At 39.4% G+C, this 20,823-nt stretch overlaps 1 long non-coding RNA gene across 1 annotated transcript in view; it reads right to left on the minus strand.

Moving 5' to 3' along the window:
* The window catches only part of LOC130143906 (uncharacterized), a 52,964-nt gene that overhangs the window by 25,315 nt on the left and 6,826 nt on the right, over window positions 1-20,823 (minus strand). The window contains exon 2 of the long non-coding RNA XR_008819920.1: window positions 9,094-9,185. This is a non-coding gene — a long non-coding RNA (uncharacterized LOC130143906). The remainder of the gene's footprint in view (window positions 1-9,093; window positions 9,186-20,823) is intronic.

Here is a 20,823-nt window from a genome sequence, read left to right on the forward strand (position 1 = left end):
GGTTAATTGTTCACTACTGAGAGTGCAAAAATATCCTTTTGCTTTACCTATTCTATTTCAATTAGAAAAATATATTTTTTTTTCATTTCCACATTACTGCATTTCTCAGATTTAACTTATTGCCATATAATTGCCCAACATTTAAAAATAGAACGGGTTTCAGTCCCAGAATGTATCACAGAGGAGTCTTAGCCAGCAGGAGATGTCTGTTTAATCACTACTTTGAATTGTTACAGCTACAGCAGGAGAACTATAGAAAGATTTGCCTTAAAAATTAAACCATGGAGAATGTTAGGACTGCCAAAGACCGGCTTTCTGAAGAAAAAAGAAAATTCTGACACTCACAAATAAATCTGTGAATCTCTTCTGTGTGTTTGTAATGGTAATGCTTTCCCACAGTTATACAGAGAAGATTTAGGGATTTCATTAAAACCATGATACCCTGATCATGGAGACTCAGATAATTTGTTAGTGCCTTAAAACAGATGTTCAACTTACCTACAGTGCACTCAGGATGCAGCACAGTGTTGCTATTCCCTGAACACACATTGTCCTCACGGTCATGACCCACCTCACACCACTCTTAAAAGAGGCTGAAGATCATTGAAAATAACTACACCAGTAAAGTCTTGTCCCACAGTAAACATGAATCCCTTTGTAGTCACTAATGTGGCATTTCTAGTCCAATAGCAACTCAAAATGTATGGCCAGAGAAGTGGCTTACATGATGAAAACACCTGTATTTTAAAACAGAATCAATATTATTCAGCAGCCTGTGATGGCTGCCCTCTGTCTTAAGTAATACATATTCCTAAAGCTGCCTGGATGCTCTAAACATCTACTCAAAAGGACTCAATGACTCTGAAAAAGCCACAAATAATGTGCTTGCTGCCAGGCTTCATTTTTCAAAGAACTCTGGCAGGACTTTGTATCTGAAGAACTTTAGATAGAGCGAAGACACTTTTTCTTATGTGTTGTGATCGTATCAGGATTGTGTTAACTATTGGCTTCCTTTAAAGAGAAAGAGACCTTCTGAAAGCCTGTATAAGTTTGTCAGGATTTACTAGGAGTACTTTGTGAAGTTTCTCTGTGTGGCTCTAATAGTTACTACCCCAAAACTTCATAGTCCGTGATGAAATAGAGCAGGTAGCACAGCTACCAACATAAACCAGCATCCATGCCTCACTGCTTGCACACTACCAGAACCAGAAATGATTACTCCAATAACAAAATTTAAGATACATGATCCATGATGTTGCACTGGGGTATTTGCTTAAGAAGAGGATTATGTCAACCCTTACACCCTCATTATTAGGGAATTGTACTTTTGTCTATATGATGGGTATCCCTGTACAGCACAGTGAAGGATAGACATTTAAAAACAAAGAGACATGGTGAAGCTGCCCCATTGAAGTAAGTCCTCATATACTGATTGATGTGTATAAATTAGTTAATTCATAATATAGATTATTTAACTATTATTAATAATAAAAATCTGTGGTATTCCCTCATGACATTGTTACACACTCTAGCCAAGAATGCAAAATATTGATAAAACTGCACCAGAATGCTGTAAAGATGGGTAAAAAGCCACCTGCACCTCCCAATCTGAGTAAAGATGATGATCTGATGTTATATGAGCATTTAATTCTCATGTGAAAATCATGCATCTATCATGGTTTTTTCATACATGAAAATTGTGGGGGTTTTGATTTAGTCCTAGAACTACTATTGCCTTCCCTTCCCCACCCCCACCCAGTCCCCTTCACTAGCACCAGTTCTGGCCAGCCATGAACATACATTATTGTCTCTGGCGTGAAATCAGAGGATGCAGTTGTATGCACAACCACATGTGTGATGACGAGTATAACTTAACAGAAAACTTTGCAAACAAAAAGGTACTGTGGTTTATAGTTAATGATCTTTTGCTGTGACAGCATCTATTTAAACAAAGGTTTTTTTGTTTTAACTGTAATTCCACTGGTTAATTGGAAGACTTGCCCTTTCTTTAAGCATTCACCTATTCCTTTGCAGCAGCTGGAAACTTCCTGTTGAAACAATTTCTGTGTGAAAAATGCCACTGAACTAAAGCCATTTTCTTAAATATATAATACCATTTTTTACACCATTGGTTTTTGGGGGGAAGGATTTGCAAAACTTCCAGAGATTCATTGTTCAGCTCTTTTAGAGTATGGACTGAAAACATTTAGGAGTAGGGCCACATTGTGTAGATTGCAATGATACAGCAGAGGAAAAAGATTTACTAGAAATTTTCAACTGTCAGTAGATGGATTGTGGCAGTAATACCTTATTTCAGAAGTCCTTGCCTTTATGAGGAAATAATTAATCTGTGTGATGTCTTTACTTTTAGAGAATATGATGAATGGATCCTTATAACAGAAGTGTGAAAGTATACAATGTTGCAAGGATTTAATTCCTATCTACTTGTATTCCAGAGAAATTTCTGCAGTGTGTGTTGCTTCTTGGAAATCTCCTGTAGCATATCCATGCATTCAAGCCACTGAAGGCTTGGCTTGGATCTTGTTTTGGCTATAAAATCCCCATTGTATACCATGACTTTTAAGTCTTTGAGACTGTGCCTGCAAAACAGCTGGGCAGTCTTAAGGAGGTTTAAGAGCTTTAGATTTAATACTGGACTGTATGCCCTGGTGCACTTGGGAATGACAAATGCTGAGCCCAGGCAGTCCTATGGAGACTTCTGCTGGCACTTGCTCTGAAGACCCACACTCCAGGCTTTCTCTTATCTCCCACCCTATGGCTAGTAAGGTACTTGAGAAAGGGAATTTTTGGCATTGGAAAGAACTTGGAAATATCATTTTACCTCCTCTGACACCTTCTGAAAAAAAGGATAAGCATTTCCTAAATTTGACACAAAGCCAAAGCCTTAGCCTTCTTGATGCTGTCAGCGAATGGAGAGGCAGGGGAAAAGCTTGTATTGATTACAGAAGGTTAACCCCAAAGGAATTGTGAAAATGTGTTTTTTTCACACAGCTTTAAGAAAAATTGTGTGGGCTTCAGAGATGCTAAATTGTTGGTTTGAAGTTGTAAGCTGTGTTTAATGACTTTAGTAACATTGCTATGTAAAGTTGGACCGGCAGATGTTACCCAATATGAACTAGGTGTATATATATATACACTCAGTATGTATGAAGTATGCCTTACAGTATTCATAAGGCTATGGTTTTATCAGTTGATTAGATACAGTAATAAAAAAAAATCCTCCTATAAAAACGTGGGCAGTCTCCTTGTGGAAACAAAGGGGTTTGATATAATATGTTCATTCACACACACAGTTTTTATCCATGATACTGTTGCAGTATATACTGTACACACACAGCTTTATATCTAATAGCATCTAGAAAAGCTACATTAAAAGTACCACAGGCTTCTGAAGTTCTGTTCAATGTTTGCCAATATCATGTGTAAAAAATATTCTTGTCTGATACTGGAAGTGATCCCTATCAGTTCTACTTCATAAAACTCCTAGAGCTTTCATTTTCATGCACCTTCACATTCTTCACAACCAGTGGTATTGATATGCCATTTAACAGCCTATCTCAAGGATGACTGCAGTAAATAAGTACTACTAAAAATATCACAAAGATTGATCTCTTTTTTTTCCTGCCCAGTTATCTAATGCTTAAATTATTAGATAGTTCCCCTGGGTATAAACATGAATAGCAAAAAAAATGCCTTTGAGAAGCAGCATAGAATGTTCTGGACAAGCACTGAATTTTGGGGACAGTTGGGCAAACCTTGACCCAAATGTATACACGTTAAATCACCCTCTCCTATGTAAAGAGTGCAAGATCAGAACAACTATGGTCATCTAGTCTGCCCAGGGTTTTGCCTGGCCAGTTTGTGATGAACTCAGTTTAATTCTACCTGAGCAGGCAGGTGGTGGATTCTGATGCAGACTCCACTGGCACAAAACAAACGTGTTTGCAAGCTTATCCTTCAATGTGACACAGTTTCATTATGCTTCAGATGAGCTGGTCTAATCTGTAATAACAGATCAATAAACCTACGTGCAGTAGCCTTGAGGTGGCAGTTTATGTGAGCTGCTGTACCTGCGCACACCAGTGCGCTCTGTGCGGCCCTGAAACCCTCTTCTCACATCCACACATGCAAATAACTCATAGAAGCATCCAGGACTTTTTGAATGGCCAGTTACAAGCCCCCAGTGCCCATGAAGAATAGCTTCTGCAGCAAAACCATTACTCCTGTTGAGCATGACCTGCTGTGTGAAAAATCAGTTTTGGTGCACAGATTTCAAGTGAATGCATGAATGGTATGGGTATGATAGCACTTACCAGGTATGCATATTGATAATAAACGTGTGTAAAAACATCAGCAGGAAAAAAAAATACATGCATCCTTGCTTGCTCACATGAAGTTTTCTACAGGTTTGGGACTGAACTAAGATTTATAAGCATTTCCATTTCATCCTCTTGATTGGGCATTTCAAATGTGCAGAGAAGTGGCTAAACCAGCTGAACTACCCTGTGTCTGAAAAATGGCAAAGGAGAAAAGAAAGAGTCTGGAGAGAAGCTCAGAGGTGAGTTACTTCCAACAGTCCTCCAGCAGCATTGGGTACTGCCTTGTTCTCACAGTAGCTTTACTTACTAATATGCACCAACAGATACCACCCCCTAAAAAAGCAAAAGGATCACATTGAGTACCTGACTTCTACCTGTCCAAGAAAAAAATCTTACACTTTCCATTCAGCCAAATGTCCCCAAGCCCAAGGCAACCTAATGCCTTTTTTTTCTTTTTACCACAGGTCTTGGTAGCAGAGGCAACAGACATTTTACCATGCACTTCAAGAAGACAAGAAATTTCCACCAGAAACTTGAGATGGAGGAGCGCTGGATGTAGAGGATCAAGGTGCAGAGACTGGGAGTACAGAGGGGTGAGTAGCTTCCCAGGGAGCAGTGTGGAGCTCCTGGTTTTGGCTTTTTTTGTAGAGGGAAAATACAGCAGCAATACTTTGAGGAAAGCAGAGAGTAGGTTTAGTGGATTTAGAGCAAAACAACAGAAACAAAAACTGTGGAGATGGACCTTTGCTTAAAATATTGGCAGCATCTTGCTTTGGCTTACACTCCCTTTATTAACTATTGGCTTTCAGAAAGGAGATGCAGCAGTTTCATAACTTTGGTTTGGTAATATAGCACCAATAAAAAAGTAGTGGGTGTGGGGGGGAAGCCATTCCTCCCAAAGCTAAAGCATTCCCAGCTAATGGAAACTGTGACAGTCATTACCACCATAGGGGTTCTGATTACATCTGTTGATACAAGATTGATTTTTCTTGGCCCACAGTCAACTGCCATCTCTGCAAACAGTTCACAGCAATACAGCCCATGGGGGGGTATTTTAGAGCCGCTGACCTAGGCAGCACTGTTTGGTTTACTGTTTTCTCGTGAATGCTCCCAGACATTTTGGTGCCTGCATAAGTATGGGGCTTGCCAGCAGCAGCCAGTGCAGGTCATAAAACACTGTAATAGAGGATTTCCATCTCAGCTGTGACTCTGTCCTGAATTCAGGGCGGCTTTCTCTGAAGCACTGTACTTAAGGGTGTTTATGATTAAGAAGAAATTTCCAGCCTATACAGTAGTTGCAGCTTTTATCTCTTTGGCTTTGATCTCCTCTGTATTCTCTTAAATATAATTAACCTGTCACATCATTTCCCTCCTTCTCACTTTCTCTCTGAAACAACACATTTATGCACAAATTAGGAACTTTAAACAAAGGCAGTTCCAAGGAGTAATAAAATAAATTTGGGACATTTCAGCTTCAGCTCATATATCATTTCCCAGCAAATGTGGTGCATTCCATCCTGGCTAAATCCTGAACCAGATTTTTTTAATTTAATTTTTCCTACCACAGTATATTTTACTGCAATTTCTCTTAAAGTCTGCCATTGCTAACCTGGAAATAGGAGTGTGAACGTTAATATCCTTCTTATAACACAGCATTAAATGAATCTGACAATGCTGGCATCCAACCAAAGCACAAGCCTCACTGACAAATGCACAAACTCCATCTTGTGGTTTGACCCATTGATTAAACTCGTGAAAAAAGAATTGTAAGGAAACCTTAAATTCACTGAAACTTTCAACAAAGCTGTGCATTATTCAAAGTTTTAACACAGGCTGAGGAAACTAGGGCTGAGCTTGCCCTCTTAAATGACTTCATACAAGGTCAGTGACTAAGGAGTTACGAAGTGCACAGTATCGCTATGATCGATCCATTTTATTCCTTACTGTGTATGGAGTTCTGCACAACACAAAGGAAAAAAAAACCAAGCTACTTTTAAAAGCTGGTTTGTGTTGTCCTGTTAAAATGTGGATTCAGGCCTCAGAACTTCTGTATCTCCAGCAAGGATTCTCCACTTGTTATTAGTAAGATCTTTCCTAGCATCCGTAATTGCAAAACCCCATTACCTTCCAAGTGCTTAGGTTTATTCTCACGATAGTTTCTCCCATCCCATAGCAGCAAAAGTATTACCATCCTACAGAGGGAGACCTGAGGCACAAAATGATTACATGATTTACCCACTGTCACAACAGAATTTTGAAGTGCAGTGAAATTATAACCCACACTGAAAGACTGCTTTTACACTTATACTAGAATCCTACGCAATAAGAAGAAAACTTTAAAATAGCATGTTAGGAGAGACACCTGGTACAATTAGCTCAACTGAACCTAATAGATTACATGAAAGACTAATGAAACAACTGAATGTACTGTGTTGAATTTCATTAGTAGTATACTTACTTTACAGTGATGGCTTGCTCAGAAAGACAGGAGCAAGTCTGCTTGTGGTTAACACTGTAACAGACTAATTGCAAAGTGGGATACTTGTTGGACTGTACTTTATCCTGCCAGATCATGTGAAGTTTCTCCAAAATCTACCTGTACAAGGTGTTTCCAAGTTACTAGACCTGTCTAAGTGACCTGAGCCAGGTGAGGGCCACCAGGATGCGTTAGACTTGCTGTGCCTGTGCAGTCCGAGTGTGATGCATTAGTTCTCATGCTTTCTGGGACCACGGGGGCAATTGCACACATGTAAGAGCTTTGTGGCGATTCTGAATGCAGCTATTGCTTAACATCAGTCAAGTGACAAGTTTAGAAAACAGAGATCCTTGGTTTAGTTTATCCATGAGAAGATTACAAAATGATCCATCTGGGTTTACAAATACTTACAGGTTAAAAAAGGTAACACAACTAAATAGGACACCAGATGTTTCTTCAAGCTAATAAAAGAAGACACTGCAAGATGTTGCCAGTGGATGGGAACAGAAGATACATAAGTTTCAGTGATGTTTAATTGATGCGATTTCTTTCACCCTTAATGCAAGTCTCACAATCTAGGGATAAAGCCTCCAACTGCTGTAATTATTTCATTCCTAGCATCTCTGTTTCCACTAATAAAACCAAAATAAAACCTCAAAACCCAAAAATTTATTTTTGTCCCTCAGTGACTACACACAAAACACATTTAAACTATGAACACTGAAGTCTTAAGTATCAGAAGAGGAATGAAAAGATGCCCACAACTTTTTTATGCATGATATTGGCAATGGGGAAATTAAGCTGGGTATGAAATGCACAACAGTTTTGCCTGAACATTGGAGGTACATAGGAAGAGATTGTATAGATGGGTTACCCCATTACTTGTAGCTCTTTAATTTGTACAAATATCTGTAATGAAAAAAAAAGGTAGTTCAAACGTTTGGATATGTAAATATTGAAGGTGCTTTGGCCCATGTTGTGTGAAGAGTGAAATTAGATGCCCGTCATGGTTCTTCCTCAAATTTAAGAAAACCCACAGAATATGAGCACCAGCCCCATGGGCCACTCACAAGGCATCCTGGAGAGGTACTCTGTCAGCCTCACACTGCCAATACCCTGCAATACCCTTCCAGCACATTCTCAGAGGGTTTGTCATCTTTCAGCCATGGATCTTTGATACTGCTCTTAAAAGGTTTAAATAGGAGGAAAAAAAACCCACAACCAAAAACCAAAACAAACAAAAATAAAAAATAAAAAAACCACACCAAAACTAGATGCTCAGAATGAAAGGATAAATAAAAATAGAAGTCCAGCATCCCTGAGAATGTGTGACTACTCTGAGTCAGTGTTTTACAGAAAAATGAAGGATAAACAAGTGAGCACACAGCATTTTTAAAGACAGCACATTCTCTTTGGGGGGGGGGGGGGGGGGGGGGGGGGAAGACAGACACGTAATTGAGTCCTGTTAGCATATGTCGTTTAAGGGGTTTTTTTCAGTCACATCAGACATTATCTGATGTAACAAGTTTTGTCAGCAGCTTGGTGTGACAGCACAACATGGCTCGAAAGAACCTCAAAGGAGGTGATTGTTTCAGGTGTGTCTTGTTTAGAAACACAGTCTTTTCCTGGGTTCCAGGCTTTGAAATAGTGCCAGGCTGGAGCAGACTCACATTGCTGGAAGATGCAGATATTTTTGCTGTGCTGACAAGACATTCCTTCTAGACAACACTCTGTAAAGCATGTGAAACTGTCACATGTGTCTCATTAAATGAACTGACATGCTGAGGTAGCAGCATACGTTATTATTTATAGAGCCCTACTGTTTCAGGTCTGCACATAAGAAAGTGCCAAATACTATGCAGAACTATCCATACTTTTCAAAGCTGTAAATCTGGGCACTGAATGCATTCATTTTTGAGAGAGAAGTGAAAAGGTGAAGTACAACGAATGGGTAAAAAATGAAGCAAACTATTTGTGAATGCCACCTTAAGGCTCTATTTTGCAGACCACTGCCCATTCATTACATCGATAAATGGTCCTATTTGTCCCATCTAAACTGAAGTCTTACTTGCCCAATGTCCTTGTACTGTACCTGATCCATTGCTGACATCTCTCTCTATGCCAGCAAAACTGATCTGGTAATTACCAAGGACTCATTTGAACAGAAGAAGCAAGAGCCATGCATAGTTCCTCATTCTCACAGAAAAGCCTTCAGGGCATGCTGCAGAAATAGAGGATAAAGTAAGAAGGATGCAGAAAAATATTATTACTTATTACCTGTGATTTACTTGGGTAAAAGATAATGCCAATTCTTCAGTTGTCCAAAGTGGGGCACCGTATTTCTAACAATTGGAGATATCACATAGGACCTAGGTGAGAGAACAGGAGTGTCAGGTTGCCATGATTTAGTACTGGAAGGTTTATTATCATTTATTAGGGCAGGAAGAATTAAAATAATTGAGATTTATCCCTTAGATCAAATAACATCTAAATGTAGTCCTTTTTCTTTGCCAACTCAGTATGACTTCGGGAAGGAAAAGCCCTCTACAGTGGCTGAGATATTATGTAGACCTAGACATAAACAGAAATACCAAGTAAGTTTCACAACCTACTTCAGATCACATAAGAAAGTAGGTGAAATGCTGTCCTCACAGAAATAGGTTCAAAAGTTATATAGCTTGACCATTTCCTAGTCGACTTACAGTTACAAAACACCTTCAAAAGATTATGAACAATTGAGAATATGATAGGAAAATTCAGATTCAAACACTGAATTTTCCCTTACCTGCTGTAAGGAAACAAAGAAAGTGGGACAAAAATTGTGAAATTGAGCACACAATACAAATTGAATTATCATGGCAGCCAATATTATCTACAACTATGACATTAGCGGATAGCTGTGCAGACTTGAATGACATAATGCGTTGGGAAAAAAAGAAGACAGACGCATACAATTAGGAGATCTATAGCAGCCAAATTTTGTATGAAAACTCCCATCTCCCTCTACCACCTCTAATGCTGGCTGAAGAACTTCGGTTATTTTTATAGCTGGCCTAAAGTTGGTAAAAAAGCTTCACTCATTTTACTTCAATATTTTTAACCTCACAGCCTTTGGAATAGTTTTGGGGACTTACCCACTTATGAATCAGTACAATTAGGGTAAAGTCATTGTGTTATGTTGAAGCATAAAAATAAACTAGCATAAAAATGGGTGTGATAGAAAGGGTCTTAGAAAGCCATGAAGATACGTACAGTATGTAGTGTTCAAAAACAAATGAGAAAGGAGGCCGGGGACCTAAAACAATGCATACACTATATGCTTCAGCTCAGTTATTCCATCTTTGCATACTTGTTTCTTGACTGTATTAAGGTTTATTCTATGTCCTTATTTCTAAATAAAGGAATATTTAAATCAAATTAGTCTTCTGTTTCCCATTTCCCTCTGAAGTCCTGAACAACCTCAACACTTTGAAAGGAGAAGCCTTTCAAGAGCCACTCCGTGTACAGTAACAATTGTTAACATAAGTTGCGTTGATAATACAGATAAAGTCTTCTTTGTGCAGCCAGCACTGTTCTACATACAGTATAAAGGCAGCCATACCAGATCCTTAATTACATTCAGCGGCTTTTTCCTCAAAGGCCTTGAGAAACAACGGTATCTTATTTGTCAAGAGAGCTCAATAGTTAGCAAGTCAGATCCATAATTTTTTATGAGCTTGACATGTTGTTTCTGCTTTCACTGATTAATGAGATAGTGCCCCTTATAGTAGGTCACAAGTTGGATTCTGTGGAATAGGACGTTACAGGTTTACAGCTTTTGGGGGAAAAAAGAAAAAAAAAGCACAAAAGCAAGCAAGTACAAGGCACAATGGGCATTGACCAGCTCTTCCTTTGGGACTGTCACTACAGCACCAGGGAACAAATTATCATTTCTCAAAAATTACTGATATTCTGATCTACAAGGCAGACACATTCAAGTTATTTTCATCAGGGAGTGTTTATCCTCACTGACTCTTGCATGTAAGTCTAGTAAGGTCTTGGTACATGTCCCACCGTATGTAGTGTCTTCGGCAACCATAAAGTGTTTCCCAGCAGCATGCTAGCTTTAGGTGCTTTTTCATCACTTTGGAGGAAGGATCACTTCAACACGTTAGCAGTAGCATAACAAGATGGAGAACCTCTTGAAACCACTTCCATTACACAGCGTACCACAGCTACTGACAAGGCACATTACCTACATGATACCCCGATCTTTCACTGCAGCGATTGCACTTTTGTGAGCTGTTAAAGTAGGAATTGCTCTTTTCATCTGCCGTAGTCCAGCAATTCTATAGAAACATTTGTTCTTAATTAAATGATATGATGGTCAAATATGCTTTCTTTTTGATCACTGTTTGGGTGATTTATCCCATGTACAGTCCACCTAATAGACAAGTACTTTCAAAAGTAAACATATTAACCAGCTCTTGAAAAACCTATACAAATTATGATTCTAAATCTGCTTGCAGTACATTAATTACATGGCAGAATAAGCAAATATTGATGTGTAATTTAATCTTACAAACTGTCCACAAATGAATACATATGGCTTCAGACAGAGGGTTTCTGTATTTGGCCCTTGGTCTGTGACCAAGCGTTGTAGTTGGAGTCCAAACCAGTTTGCTTCACACAGGGCCCCAATTGTCACAGCACAAACAAAACTAGCAAGCTACATCAAGGCTTTACCTTGTTGGTCAGATGCTAATGTCTGTGCTTTTTCTCCTTCCTCCAGAGGCAAGGCCAGGCCACACCACTCCTCCTTCCTCCAACCACCTCTCCCACGCTCCTCAGGGCTATTTAACCACTTAGCAGGAAGGAGCTACAGCTGCACATCATCCATGTCAATCAACCCACTGCCTGCATTCCTCTACAACCAAGTGTAAAATACACTGCCCTGTAAGGCAGGGAAACATGAGTTTAAGAGTATGCTGCTTAATCATCTGAATTACAGAGCTGAAAAAAATACATCAATGGTAGTTTGTAATTAAAGGTGGCATCACTGAGGACAGAGCAGTGCTTTGGGGTAAAGTGATTTAAGAGGACACAAAAAAGGAAGAGGAAAAAAAGCAGACAGTAATGCCAAAAGCAGCCTCCTGACCAGTGCACTGGGTTTGCGCATCCTGACTGAACGTGTTTTTAGACAGGCTGGTTATGTTTGCAGTGGGCTTTAGGGCAGGACTTAATGGTACGGTGTTCAACATCACCCCACAAGCTGATCTGAACACAGAGCTCAGCAATGTTAACAAAATTAATCGCAATAAGTAACTGCAAAGAATGGCTGGAGGCAGAGGAACATCAGCCTCTTCCGTGGCAGGTATAAAATGCTGAAAATATCCTATTCCTGCCTAAGGGAAGCCAGTGCTTTAATGATACACCTGGCTCTGATGACCTTGAAATACATTTGTTCTTTCTGCATCTGAGCTCTTGCTGCTCTGCCACGCTGACCCCTGCATAGGTACAGTGACCCCACCCACACAGCTCCTGTGAAAGCTGTTTAGAAGTGCAGCTGCCAAAACCAAAAAAGTCTCTGCTTCAGAGATTACCCTGTAGCCCTTGTAGAGTCCAGGCTGGAGCATATACCCACACTGCTGCCCAAGGAGAACCAGCACCGGAGCAAGGGGGTATTCCCTGAAAAAAATCCCATGCTGGAGCAGGTTTATGCTGGACTGCTGTCCACGGAGGATCCACACCAGAGCAGGGGAACAGTGTGAGGGGGAAGGAGCAGCAAGTAGGAGTTATGAACTTACTGCAACTGCCCATTCCCCATCCCCCTGTGCTGTTGAGCAGGGGGAGGTAGAAGAGTGGGAATGAAGGAGTAGAGTTGAGCCTGGGAAAAAGCAGGAGGGGTAAGGTGGTGCTTTAATTTTGTCTTTGTTTCTCATTGTCCAAGTCTATTTTAATTAGCAACAAAATAAATTTATTTTCCCTAAGTCAAGCCTGTTTTGCCCATGATGGTAATTGGTGTCTTTATTTTGATCCGTGAGCTTTTTCATCATATTTTCTTACACTGCTTTACTGAGAAGGGGGAGTCACAGGGCAGCTGGCTGAGTGGCCGGCCGCTGGCCAAAGTTAACCCACCACACATGCATACTGTATCCAGGAAAGAACAAGGCTTAAGTCAGAGCCTAGGAATCTAGCTGATGCTACCAGCAGCTCCGAATGCACTAGGTTTGCTAAGTTTCTCAATAAAACTTAAGGTAGTTAAACAGTTGGGAGAGCAGTTCTGGCTGGGTTTTTGGTTAGAGATTACAGCAAAACTAGGTTGTACCTCCCTTTCACCTCCCAAGAAATAAAACTGTAAACTGAATTGAAACTTGTCTTATTTCCCAAAAGAAAAATGGCTTCTGGGGAATCCTATTTTTTGTTTTCATTAAACACATCCCTTGAACTGTAACACATAGGACAGGCATGTTCTTCTCCTGTCTGGTGAGGACACTTGTCTGATATTCACATAGGTGAACCACTCATATGTATGATGTGATTTGTTAGTTTATTGCAAGCTTAAACACAATTTACAACCCTCTGAAGTGCTGCCTTATCTGACTCCCAGTCGATAAATGGTACACAATGACTTTGGATGTTTACTTAGAATAATTTCACTTAAATACCTGTTAAACTATTGAGAAGGCCAAGACCACGGTGCATAAATCTTCCAGGAACAGAAAGTGCACATGCAAAACACTAAGAAGCAATGGAGCTACAGGAAATAAATTCACAATGTAATAATGAGAGATTATACAGTTGAGACCGGTATGATTGATGAGCTTTATCACAGAAAAATTGCAAAAGCGCTCTGATATCTTTTAGAAAAGGATTATGGGTATCGAAAGCTCAGAATTTATTATTCTGATAGATATCATAGGGGAGGTATTTCAAACATCTTTTAGCATAGTGACAAGAGCCTTCGTATCAGGACAGTATGCATTTCAAAGAGTCAATATGCATTTAGTTTCCTTTATTAGAAGAAAGTTGAATATACATAAATACAAAATATTGGAACAGTAGTACTGGATGTGAGCACAAATTAAATACACTCTCCCTTTTCATGTGCCACATTCAGGTGAGGACAAAAGTCCTTCTTTCAAACTCACTTTTATGTTCCTATACTACGAAGTTCCAGATCTAGGAATGATTTTCCATGGAACCCTTAGTGTCTGCAGGATGCACTATATAGGGTTGTCTTGCTAGATAATGCATTTTCTGTCAAGCGTACCAGGCCATAACAGGAATCACCTCTGTCATTTATGCCAGAAGGATGCTTTTCTCTACCAGACTCCTCTGCAAAGTAAAACTTTCCTGTGTCTGACCTCAGAGGTGTTGCATTCCCTCATTGCTGTGATTTCTGCTGGCACACACTGTTCCATAGTGCTGCTCACCTGTCCTGCTTTGGCAATTATGTGCATGTGCAAGGCCAAAGAGTCACCTTCCACGTACAAAGCTTTTCATCATTTCAGGATCTGTGGGTTCCTGAGCATGCGGAAGGGGCACAAGAAGTCAAAGCTGGCTGCACAGACCCTTGAATAAACCAGAAAGGCCTTAGGGCTCCTAGAGGCTGTTCAAGCAGCAGGAGCTGCCCACACTCTCCTCTTTGCACTGGTGCCCTCTAAAAGTCAGAGCACAGGATGCTGTACTTTCTGAAATGAAAAGTCTTGCAGCGTCACTCCCCACAACATGAGACACATGTTTCAAAATTGTTCTCTAATTACACCATGTCTGGCTCCTGCCTGGCTTCCTTACGCTTTGCAGACAAACAGGGGTTTACTTTGAAAAAGCATGCAAAAGGCATGCCTCATTAGAGGCTCAATTACGCAGCTTGCTCAAGGACTCGATGCCTCAGAGTGGGTACCCAGCTGCCTGCAGGACAACGCTCTGTGATACTATGTGCTAGTCAATGATGTTAGTCATTAAGCTCTGTACAAAGTGCATTTGTTGTAACTGAATACGAGCAAAAGTTCTGTGCTTCAAATTGGCAATTCTTTCACCTACAAACTGTAAACAGAGGCTGTACAAATTGTGAGCCGTGGATAAAGGCTTCCTGAAGTCCTTAGAAAAAAACAAACCCTTGTTCCAAAAATAACACAGTATGCAAAGCAGCTCTGGCTGAAACAAGGAGAGTAAAAACTGAGAAGCCAGGTTCCTGAGAATGTCAAGGCACCTTTCCCATCAGTTCTGAATTTGTGTATTTTACAGTGTTGAAATTCATTGTGAATAGCTGAATTTCCTTTTTTTTTTTTTTTCTTCATTATTTATTTCTAACCATGCATGCTTGTAAGGGTTTCTGATCATCGGTTTACCCTGTCGGTTTTGTTTGAAGTTAATAAGGTATGTCATGTGGGAACCGTACCTATCCAATCTACTATGCTTCTTCAGCCCGTGAGATACAATACAATGGATTATTACCCATTGAAAGGGATCACCATGCAGTGACAGAGGAAATGACAAGGCAGCAGATATCAAGAATTTAAAGTAGGTAGATCTGAAGGGTGAAAGGTTGCACCTGGTCTCCAGTATTTTCAGACTGTTGTTCTAAAATGTGTGCAGCTTGTTCATAATTGGAAGCTTGAGATGTCAGTTTTGATTCTGGTTTGTTTTGATGATTACCAACTGTACCGAATATGTTTCTTAAATGGAAAACAAAAGAGAGTGATCATTAGTGGCTCATTCACTGGCCCTGGATGTCATTAAATAAAATTAGCATTTTCCAATCTGTAGAGCTACAACATTGACATCTCTGTTATTCTAGGTACAGTAAGAGATTCTCGGTAATGTATGATTTGCATAATACCTAATGAGTTTGTAGCAAACCCTTTTCTAGATCCACTCTACTGATAACATGCACCTTAGATGATACAACTGCATCATGCTACATTGCAAAACAGCATCAGTTCACTAACTGACAGTACCTTCCAGACATTTGAATCTTGTTATACAGGTTGTTTTGGTCCTCTGTAACGGAGTTATAAGCTAGAATTAAATAAAAATTGAGCTAAATTTTTGCCCCAGATCTGAATTAATGCTTTTCTTGCTTTTTTAACAATGTACTTTATGAATTTTCTGATACTATTATTCATTATTCTGTGATCTCTACATTATTTATTTAAGAATGATATAATAATATATTAATAATCTAGGCCCCTATTCTCCATGTATTTTTATCTAAAGTGAATCTAAACTGATCCCTAATGAACAGTGTTGTTATATTCACTGTATTAGGAAATGAAACTGCAACTTCTAAAAGAAACTGATGTTATGTGGTTCCTACATGCTACAGATGTTAACTGAGATCCAGCCTATGTTGTGGGGTTTTTTAGTTTTGGGGTTTTTTTTCCAGCATCTAGGACTTAGTGCAAGGTTAACTACCTTTAATTGGTAAAGCGACCTTACATTCTCTGACATTTTCTACACCTATTTTTTTTCCACACTTAGTTCAATGGAAATTAATTTGAAATAATAGAAGGTAAGGTATAGTTTTCCAGTTGCATCTGATTGTGACTTTTCTCTTTTTAAAGAAGGAAATATTAACTGCCTGACTCTATACATGAATCTCTAATCTTGACCAAATCAGAAGGACCAGATCTGCCATCACCTTTCTGGTATCTTTACTCCACTCCACAGCTGCATGGTCCCCTCCCCATGCAGTTTTGCAGGAAGGAAATACTCCCCTTCCCATCCTGTGCAGGGAAGCCCACAGAAGTTCTCATCGGCTGCGTTAGGCTGACAAACAGCACAAACATTAATTACCATCTACATCCATTTGTGTGCTAAATCTAGTTGCTTTCTGTCTTTGGAGAAAATTGCATACAAAATCAATAAGCTCAGGGAAAATGGCTATAAAAATACAATTCTTTAAGTGGAAGGAAAGTAAATTGCCCATGCTGCTCAGGTAGTTTTGGATTTGTTGCCTGGTTCCATATGAGAGATTTCCTTCCCAATAACTTAAGTCTCTGAAATTATTGTTAGTCACTGTAAGCTTAAAAGTCTGATGCATTAATCTTTATATACGTTCCCTTCTATTGCCTCTTGCTTTATTTATGGAAATCATTTTGCTGGGGTAATACCATAAGCTATACAACTTGTTTTCATGAGGAACTGAAGTTTTAAAAAATAACTCAAAATAAAACTAGACATGAAATATCATTTGAAAAGCACCACTTAACAATTACAAATATTTATTACTTGCAGTAAATATTGCCCCTCTTTCTATGTTGGTAAAGCTTTTTAATACTGTTACAAGCCACTATTTATACCTCTTCTTTATCATTCAGGAGTTTAAAACCTCTCAAGTGCCTCCTCCTTACTTAGAGGATTCACAGGCCACCTGTATCTTTTAACACATCACCCATCTAACTGATAGATTTACATCTCTGAAAATAAACTTAGACTACATATGAGAGCATTGCCCACAGCATAGATAAAAGCACTGGGTTTTGACAGAAAAATCTCAGTTTGTTTGTTGCAAAAGTAACTAAATCTCACCTGAATGGCAGCAAAATATAATATGAAAGGTCATTATTTACCTCCAGAATCTATCATTCTCAAACTGGTTTGATTCTCTAAGACTCACAGTGTGCTCCCAGCTCATTTACCAGGGAGCCAGACATTCAGCTTGGAAGAAAAGCATCAGAGAACTAAGTACTGTAGATGTCACAATGTTTACCAAGGCTGGTCCATGAGCTAAATAAGGAAGATTAGGAAATGTGTGCAAATATACTGAGCTTGATTTGCATCTGTATCTCTGGAGCTAGATATGCAAATAGCCATCTTTATGCACTAATATTGCACCTGCAGGTATAATCAGAAGCACTGTTTCAGGTATGTGATACCTTTGCCTTTCTATGAATGTGTTATTATAATATTTAAAAAAACCTCTAAAACCTGTGAAGAGCTTGATGCTGGGCTACTGCAGTGAAAGGGAGGGAGTTAAGAAATTGTGATTTAGTTATCATTTAGAAACCTTCCTCCCGACTTTTCTCATTGCCTGTCATCCTGTGAAGCACCTCCAAGCCTGTTATTCTGTTCCCATTCATGTTGCTAGCAATCACATAAGGTAACTGTTGCTGTAACAGTGCAGTATGGACACCATTTGTATCTCTAAGTGGTGTTGTATGCAAATGATAGATGAAGTAAAAAATATATCAGGGTATTCTACAGATATTTCAGGACTGCAATACTCTAATAGTGAGAGAATATTTTGATCCATTAGATTTATAGATGCTGAAGGATTTGTGCACCTGCTTCACTTAAGCACACAGACACCACCAGCAGTAGTCCTTTACACTCATAGGCAGGACCATACGTAAATCCTCAAAAGACCTGTGGTATAAAAAAATATTCCCTTATCCCTCACCCCTGCCTATCTACACTAACTGGGCAGATGCTATTCCCAGAATCAGTTCACGAGACTGCTAATTAAAATACCATTCCTATTAGTGAAACACTGCAAAACTTGCATTATCTGATTTTGTTTTGATGATAATGCAAAAAAGTGAAAAAATAATAAAGCACATAAGTTGTTTTAAAAGTAACTCAAAGCTGATCCATACCCAGCATTTATGAATAGCCTTAATTCATATTTTTCATAAACAAGTTTAAGCTTTGCTGTGATTGATCAGAAACATTTTTCCCTGGCCCCAGCCCCTATCTAAGCATGCTCATTTCATTGTTAGATAGCAGCATCAGCATCCAAATTAACTCATTTACAAAACACCCGGTAAACAGCTCAGAATACTTTTAAACCTCTTTGAAAATTGGTTTATAATTTTAGTACCAATAAAATAATAAGTCTTTTTAGTCCTCAGTAATCTTGCTAAATATTTTACAATAGCTTGTTTATTCTTCAGTCAAAAGTTTATTGTCCTGTGTGTTACACAAGCCTACTAGCCCCAGTTCATGTCATAAAATGGTAGCTAAATACCAGATACATCCCCCAAAGGAAGATGTGGAAGGTCCGTTTTTGAAGGATTTGAGAACCAGTTAGATAAAGACCAGGCTGGGATGGCTAACAGGCTACCCTTGCAGGAGCTGAACAGCTGAACTCGGTATTGCTCCCTTGTTAGCCTGCAGACTGCTGATGGCCTGTGATCATTAGAAACTGTTTATAAAATAATAATAATAATAACAATAAAAAGGCATAACCAATCAGATAAATGATACCCACTTCCACAAGCAATAAAGACTTTAAATGGAGGAAAACGAAAGTAAGAACTGTATGCTCTCAGGCCAGTTAGCTTTCCAGATAAGCCTGTAGAAGCTCTCCAGAAGAAAGCATGGCAAGTCTGAGGTTAAACCAGCAGTTCCCATACCCCCACATGAAAAGTATGAGTATTAAGCATACCAGGCCAGCTGGTAGGAAGAAATATCTTTCAAAGACCAATGATGGAATATACATCAGATTTGTAGGGGTAGAAGTTTGCATTTTAGTAAGTCAGAGAAAGAAAGAGTGCTAAATATTTCCCAATGCTTGTGACTGCTCACAGATGTTTACCTTGCCAGAGGTGAATTGCCATTTTCTAAGGTGAAGCATTTAAATGTAAAACTCCCAACAAGGAATTCAGTCCTGCAGCTGAGTTAATCCTGTCCTGTACCTTGTTTGCTACCCACCATGACTCCCCGCAAAACCTGGACATGCTCCCTGTCCTGTCCCAGCACCTTTGCTACCTTTCTCTGTCCCAGTATCCAGCAGACCCTGTCTGCCACTTTGGTGTCCGGGGAAAGAAACCAGCCTTTTTCCTCCAAGTGTATTGTGCACCAGCCCAGGAAAGCACCAGCTTGCAAACTACCTAACAGTTGCTGAGGGTATGCATGTCTTCATCACATTTTACCATGATGCCATAAAAATACAAACAACAGAGGATTTGTTGTTTAAAATTATTTGCTGAATATTTGTTTTGTTCATTATTCAGTATTGCCTGCTATCAAGTTTTGAACAATTTTGTTTTGGTTTGTTCAGCTTCTTGCATGATAGGGCTCTGTTATATGATGAGGATCAATTCCTACGTGCTACAGTCACGTAAATGGTAATTAATGACTTGAACAGTTTGTGCTCATCTTTGCAGTGCATTTGGGCTATACAAACATTTTTACAAATGCTGGCAGCTGGCAAAATACTGGTAAATAATGAATAATACAACTTATTTAATAACAGAAAACCAAATGCATTGGGTTTATTACAAATCAGCTGTTGGCACTTGCAGAAAGCAGTATCTTTCTCCATATTGCTAATTACTTCAAAACATCAAAGGCTTTGAGCACTCTAAATTTCATAGCTTAATTACTCAATGAAGAGAGATTTGCATTTCAGGTAGACAGAGCCACTGGAATTAGACTGCTGTTGTCACCTTATTTTTGACACCTAATTACAAATAAGTACTTTAGGTCAAATGACTGGTTGCATCCAAGATCTGCTGACACAGCAGAAGGGCAGTAAAATAAGGGCAAAGTCAGCTTAAAGCCACCTTGGAGAGCTCCCACATTTTACCATAATTTAGAGTTTTAGATATGCCTGCAATAATCTTCAGGAAGCAATTATTCTAAGCAAAGATTTTTGGCATTTCAGCAGCACCCAAGCCACTACATCTTCTCACCATGCACTTCTCCACTCTCAATTAAAGCTTGTCCCACTGCCAAACTGCCCTGCACAGCTGCAGGCATGTATGAGAGCTTTGCAAGTGCAGGGCCCTGCTTGATAACAAGGAAACAAGTATGGTGCAAGAAATGTGGTTCTGGGGCATTTCAATCAGGAAATCACAGTACAACAGCGAGCTGGGTTAAGGTATCTATCCCACTTATGTTTTCTGGTTTTAACATGGGGAACTGGCAGAGTCTCCCAGTTGGGGGGGGGGGCAAGGGGGGAAGGTGCTTCCAAAGGCAACTTGCAGCCACATTGCATTTGACAATTGAGCCACCCACCTATTGTGTTTAGAGGCACTGCCTTTTAAGGATTAGCTACAATTTAATTTGCATGCTGCA

Source organism: Falco biarmicus, chromosome 1, assembly GCF_023638135.1.
Source record: "Falco biarmicus isolate bFalBia1 chromosome 1, bFalBia1.pri, whole genome shotgun sequence".
Lineage (NCBI taxonomy): Eukaryota > Metazoa > Chordata > Aves > Falconiformes > Falconidae > Falco > Falco biarmicus.